Source organism: Erpetoichthys calabaricus, chromosome 2, assembly GCF_900747795.2.
Source record: "Erpetoichthys calabaricus chromosome 2, fErpCal1.3, whole genome shotgun sequence".
In the NCBI taxonomy this organism is placed as follows: Eukaryota; Metazoa; Chordata; class Cladistia; order Polypteriformes; family Polypteridae; genus Erpetoichthys; species Erpetoichthys calabaricus.
This window is the reverse complement of record NC_041395.2, coordinates 55,962,538-55,969,153: the sequence shown is the minus strand read 5'-3', so window position 1 is coordinate 55,969,153 and position 6,616 is coordinate 55,962,538.

Below are 6,616 nucleotides of genomic sequence, written 5' to 3'. Positions count from 1 at the left end.
GCATTTCATCTTAAAAATGATATCATTATCAAATGTAAATACACGCTTTATATAGTGGCTCCGGTTCTGAAGTATTATAACTGTAGTGCAAGTTTACAGTGAGGTAATTGTACTTATAAGTATAAACAGTTCTACAAGGAGCACTTGATGGACTGATTGAGTGCGTTTATAGTTCTTGGGATGAAACTGTTTCTGAACCGCGAGGTTCGTTCAGAAAAGGCTTTGAAGCATTTGCTGTGTGAGAGCAGTTGAAATAGGCAGCATGGCTGAAGCAGCGTGTGCTTGATGCTGTATACCGATAATTCTCTTCCCGATCAGCTGCTATAGATCTGTGATTCCACACTCAGATACAGTGATATAAACACTCCGAGTGGTGCAGTGAGAGTAATATGGAAAAAGATGATCCACTGTGGCAACTCCTAATGGGAGCAGCTGACAGAAAAAAAAGAAGGTGCAGTGAGAGTAACAACGCTAAAGCAGCTATGGTATTTAGAATAGTTTGACCATTCTATGGACCATTATATTGTTACAGGTTAATTACAATTAGATGCATAAAACTAATAAACAATATACTGTTAATTTCAGTGTATTTATAAAGCCACGTCAGGGATGTGGATCTAAAAAAGAAAGGGAAACCACACTGGAACAGTAGCACTGCTTTGACACTGGGTGCTGCCAGTTTGCAAAACCAAGCGGAGAACTTGCGTACGCCAGGGTTTGAGCTAGCGTGAAAATGTGCGTGGCTTTACACCAGCTTTAGGTTTTATACATCGTGATTTGAGCGTGGAAATGGGCTTACGCAACACTTTGTGCATACGCACCATTTATACATGAGGCCCCAGGTGATCTTCGCCCTCTACCTACCAATGCTGACTCCTTGAGGCAGGTGAGACATCTTCTTCTATCTCAAACATGGGAGTACTTTTGGTGCAAGATTATTGTCTAATGGAAGTCCAAACCCGACTTCTGGGTGTGCATATGGTAGCTCCAGAAGTAGGATGCTGCCACCCTTTGCACAGGGGCAATTCCTTACCCCACAAAGTACACTCTCTTTACCTTTCTATTAAGGATTCTTGGCTGTTAAGGGTACCAGCAACAAACCCAGCTGGAATGTTTGTCCTTCCTGGTCCTTCCAAGCAGGTTCCTTGGCCGGACAGGGTAGTATCTATTCTGGCTGGGATGTCAGACTACCTGTGTCATCCCTGAGCCCTTCCTTTTGTCTCTAAGGTTGTAGTGATATTTGGTTAGTGGAGAGGATTGACACTCAGATACCTGGGTGCATAATTGATGCATCTGTTGTTGCCATAAGCTGATAATGGATTATGAGGATCAATTAATTCTTGCAGCTGAAAGCTCAATATTAGAATAGAATGCCTTTTATTGTCACTATACACATGTACAATGAGATTAAAAGCAGCTCCTTCAGTGCAGACATATATGTAGAACACAACAAGTAAATAAACAAATAAACAAATGGTGCAAAAAGTTGCAAAAAAAGTTCTGTGACGCTATATACAAATGGCAAGAATAATAACTAAATCGAGTTATTGCACATTATTTAAATACTGGAAAGAATAAATAACTATTGCCCTATTGGGTTATTGCACATAATTTAAATATTGCACAATAATGATGATCATGTGTAGTGAGTAGTGGATGTTGGACCCTGAGAGTAATGATATTGTACAGTATACAGATATTACACAGTTATTATCAGTACCATTTAGATATTGTATATTGCACAGTTGACAGATAGAAGGAAGTCCAGGGGTTGGGGGGTTAGACTGTGTAGTCAGTGCATGTGTGAGTTTAGAATGGTTATGGCTTTTGGGAAAAAACTGTTCTTGAGTCTGTTTGTCCTTGTTGTGATGCACCTGTAGCGCCTCCCTGAGGGTAGCAGGTCAAACAGATCAGAGCCAGGGTGGGAGCTGTCCTTAATGATGTTTTTTGCTCTGCTGAGGCAGCGGGAGATGTAAATGTCCATCAAGGAGGGGAGAGGGCAGCCGATGATCTTCTGTGCTGCCTTTACTACTCGCTGAAGCTTCTCCCTGTCTGATCAAGGAAGATAGATTTCCAATGTGTAATAGATAGTGTCTTGGTACTTTCACCAGGATGCCAATGCTAGCTTAGCAGTTATTGTGCCTAGTGAACAGAATCTTCTCTGACTTAGACTGAAAGATTTGTGAGGAAAAGTCAAAGAGAAAAAAGTATGTGAGGAGAGAAAGGCATCTTGATGTAAAGAGAAACCAGGAAATTAGAACTATCTCACCAGAAAATTGACAGAAGGAAGGTTAAGATAACTGGATAGCATATTGTCTACAGGGGATGATACATATAGTAAATATTTCACAAAGTTAAACTGTATGGAATGATGGTTGTCATTTCTTGAAACTGGACTAATATTTTGAGCACTGAATTCCAGGAAATGAAGGATATGAGTTAATATATTGCAAAATTGTGTGGGTCTATAGAAAATGGTAGGAGGCCTTAGGTGATATGTTATATAAAGCATGTACTGGTCTTGAATTCACAGTTAGGGAAAAGAATAAAAAATTTGAAGAGTGTGAAGGGGAAGTGGTAAAGAGAGAGGAATATTATCTGAAGGGCTGAATGAATGTACTAAATTAATGGGACACAACTTTGTGGTATGGGCATGAAATATAAAAGTACATCATAGGGGGTTTGAAAAGAATTTAAGGAATGCTAGGTTTGCTAATTTCTTTAATGTTTTAAATTTTCTCCATCCATTTTATGCCCCCACACTGTCAGTCCAATGTTTTAAGATTCTGAGCACACAAAAACAACTACAAACACAGCTGCAGTCTTGCACTCTTCTCTAGCTACTCTGCTATCTATTTTATTCTAATAGTTATCTCTTTAAAACTTCTTCCTCATGCTTTGGCTGCTTGCCCTTTTTGCTGACAGTGCCCAATCTCCTGTTATTTTGGCTTGTCTCTGACAGACTATACTTGCAGATGTATATTTATTTATAGTAACTTTAGACAGTGCTCAGAGGATCCGGAACAAAAAAAGTAAGATAAAGATGCTAAATTAATAGGAATTAGGAATACACAAAAACACACAGTAAAACATTACACAACCCCAAAACAGAAAAAGTTTGGATGGTATGGAAAATGCAAAACCAAACACATTACAGTGATTAAACTATATAATAGCCCATTATTTGATGTTACAACAATGAATTTAATTGTTTTTTCAAAAATAAACACTTATTTTTCTGTTGATACTTGAGACATATTCCAAAAAAAGTATGAGCTGTAAAGAATTTACCAATTTGTGACACTGCCCTTCATTCTCACGACACTTAATACATATTTAGGTACTGAACGCACCAATTTATTGAATGTTTCAGGTATAACTTATTGTCTCATTCTTCTTGCAAATAACGTTTAAGGTATGCAACAGTACTGAGTCGTTTGTATTTTACATTACAAAATGTGCCACACATTCTCAAATAGGGGAAAGGTCAAGACAGCAGGCAGGCCAATCCGCGGGGCAGAATGGTGGCTCTGAGGCTAAGGATCTGTGCTGGTATTCAGAAGGTTGCCGGTTCAAATCCCGTCAATGCCAAAAGAGATCCTACTCTGCTGGGCCCTTTAGTAAGACCCTTAACCTGTAATTGTTCCAGGGGCACTGTACAATGGCTGACCCTGTGCTCTGACCCCAAGGGGTATGCAAAACCTAACAAATTCCTAAGACAAGAAATTGTATAAGGCAAAATAAACAACAAAAAAAAACAATCGAGCACCCACACCCTCTTCCCATGCAGCCATGCCTTTGTAATGCAAATGGAATTTTGCATTGTCTTGTTGAAATATGCCTGGGCCGTCCATGGAAGATTTGATATCTTGAAGGCAGTATATGTTGCTCCAAAATCTTTATGTACTTTTTGCCATTAATGGTATCTTCACAAAAGTTCAAGTGCTCCGACATAACCCCATATCATCATAGACACTGGCTTCTCGACTTGTATCTAATTAACAGTCTGGACAACACTTCTGGGCACTGTTGAAATATGACTTCTTTTAGGCACAGTATAGTTGTAACTGGCATTTGTGGATATAACTAAGCATTGTGTTACTTGATAAAAAGCAGAAACTATTTTAGGTAAGATTCAGTGACCATTTATAAGTTATATAATGACATTGGGAACTTCTAGGGCAATGTATGTTAGAAAGCCCCCTTAACAGTTTGTGTTATGCCTACAATATGTACCCAAGGTTTTATTTACCCAGGTGACCTGTTTCACATACATGGGAGCAAGGAGACACAAAATAGGTAACAGGTCTCCCTGCTGCCATCTAATGGCATGAAGAATTCCAGACATGATTCTTGTCATCCCTCTCTACATCAGTCAGAAGTTAACACTCCAGGAACAAATCTCTTTAGGACTCTAGTCACAGTGTTGGAGCATACTGGATTCTTTTGTCAGTGGCTGGCTGTCCATGGATCTGTTACCTTTTAAGGGCTCTATAATAGTGTCTTAGATAACTGAGAAAGGTGGTCAGGGACAAGCCAAAGTTCAAAGCCAGAAAATAAAACAATAAAGCAAACACAAATAAAGGGCAAAGATCCAACAGCTCATGAAGGCAGCACTCAAACTAGGGGCGATGATTTCGACCTGCAAAGAGCAGCAGGGCTGTTGTTAACCTGGTCTGACAGAGAGAAAACTATGATGAACAGTCAAAAAGTCTCCTAAAAAAACCCTATTAGACATGTAAATGTGTCACATGTGCAGAGAGCACATTGCACATGTTAAACATAAACATAACCTGTCACAAGTGAAAAACCTTTTGGTAATATCAGATTATACATTGGCATTTGAAGACATCAATGGGTGAGTGGTAAACATGAACTATATGTTGTCACATACAGTGCCGTGTGCACTCTCTGTTGTTCAGCATTACAACAGTAGTGTATTCATCAATGTGAGTTTGAAAGTATTGACAGCTATGCTTGTGAAAATATGAACTGCAGTGTATCACACTAAGTCAAAGGGCTGCCATTAAGAGAGCTGATAATGAAGAGCCACAGGAAATGTAGATTTTGGTATCCAAAACACCTGAATCAACAAATCTACCTAATGACACCAGTAAAGAACAGCCAAGGCTGCATAGGACCCACTTTCTGACTACACATCCAAATGAGTAACTAAAGGAAGTTAACATTACTGTCTAATGGGAAATGCAAACACACCATGCCAGAATAGCCACAGCATTCTAACACGTGGTATATCCAGAGACCACAACGATTAACTAAACTGTTTGTTGTTGATGTAATAATCAAAATGACAGAAAGGTACCAAAGCAAACAGAAGCACTTCTCAAACTTGTGTAGCTGCAGTGGTCTATGTGTATGTGTGTGTGTGTGTGTGTCTGACTCCTATGTCTTTACAATGTACAAATGAATCATTAAGCTTCAGTTATCTGGTGCTACTGAGCTCTAGGGCCAATATGGATAGAAAACAAACTATCACTCTGATTTAGAAGATCTCAATATCTGCTGAGCTAGGGATACTTGAACACAGCACACATTTCCATATTTATACCAGAAGTACTGGTAATGTTACCAACCCAAATCTTATAAGAATGAGAACATGTTGACACACAACCAAAATGACGTTGAGTAAATATTAACAGTAAAGAGCACAGCAAAAAATTAACACCTTTGAACAAAAATGAAAGTGAAAAGTAAGGTCAGAAGTGAAATCCACATGCATAAAAAACAAAGAGCAGAAAAAAACAAGTATACATTTAATCTTATACTACATTACCCAACTCTTGTTCTGCACCATGGCAGTGTCATCTTCTAATATACAGTATATATATATATATATATATCTGCGGTGGGTTGGCACCCTGCCCAGGATTGGTTCCCTGCCTTGTACCCTGTGTTGGCTGGGATTGGCTCCAGCAGACCCCCGTGACCCTGTGTTCGGATTCAGCGGGTTGGATAATGGATGGATGGATGGATATATATATATATACAGCGTGTGTGTGCAATATATTAAGTAACAATAACTAGCACAAATGGTCACATTATTCACCACTTCCTTCTGTGCTCTATTTATGACAGACATAGTTCAATGTTCTGGGATAGCTGTGTTTTGCAAATTTACATCTTTTATTTGCATATGATATTATTCAGATGAGTAAATGACAGTTCCTTAAATTCAGACTATGAGTACTTATTTATACACAGGGCTTAGTTCCAGCTTTTTACATGTTGCTCCTAGGACAGATATAACTGTATGAGAGAGAATATACAGTATCAAGAACATCAAAGTCACTCATTGTATTAGCCACACAGCTTGATTTACCTCCTTGATGTTGTAAAAGCCCCATGAGACCATGTTAACTATACTACCACTAATATTCAGCTCTCACAGATAATGATCACCTTATGGGAACAGATAGTTGAGGATTAAAAATTATCACACTGTGTTTATTTTGTGTTGGTCCAGAGATCACTGTGAAAGTTAGAACTTCAGTAGAATGTTGCTTAACTTTTATCACAGTAATCAAGCAAGAAAGTTTACGAGGGTTGATGTTAGGTTATACATGCATGTGAAAATGCACACTGTAACTGTATAGTA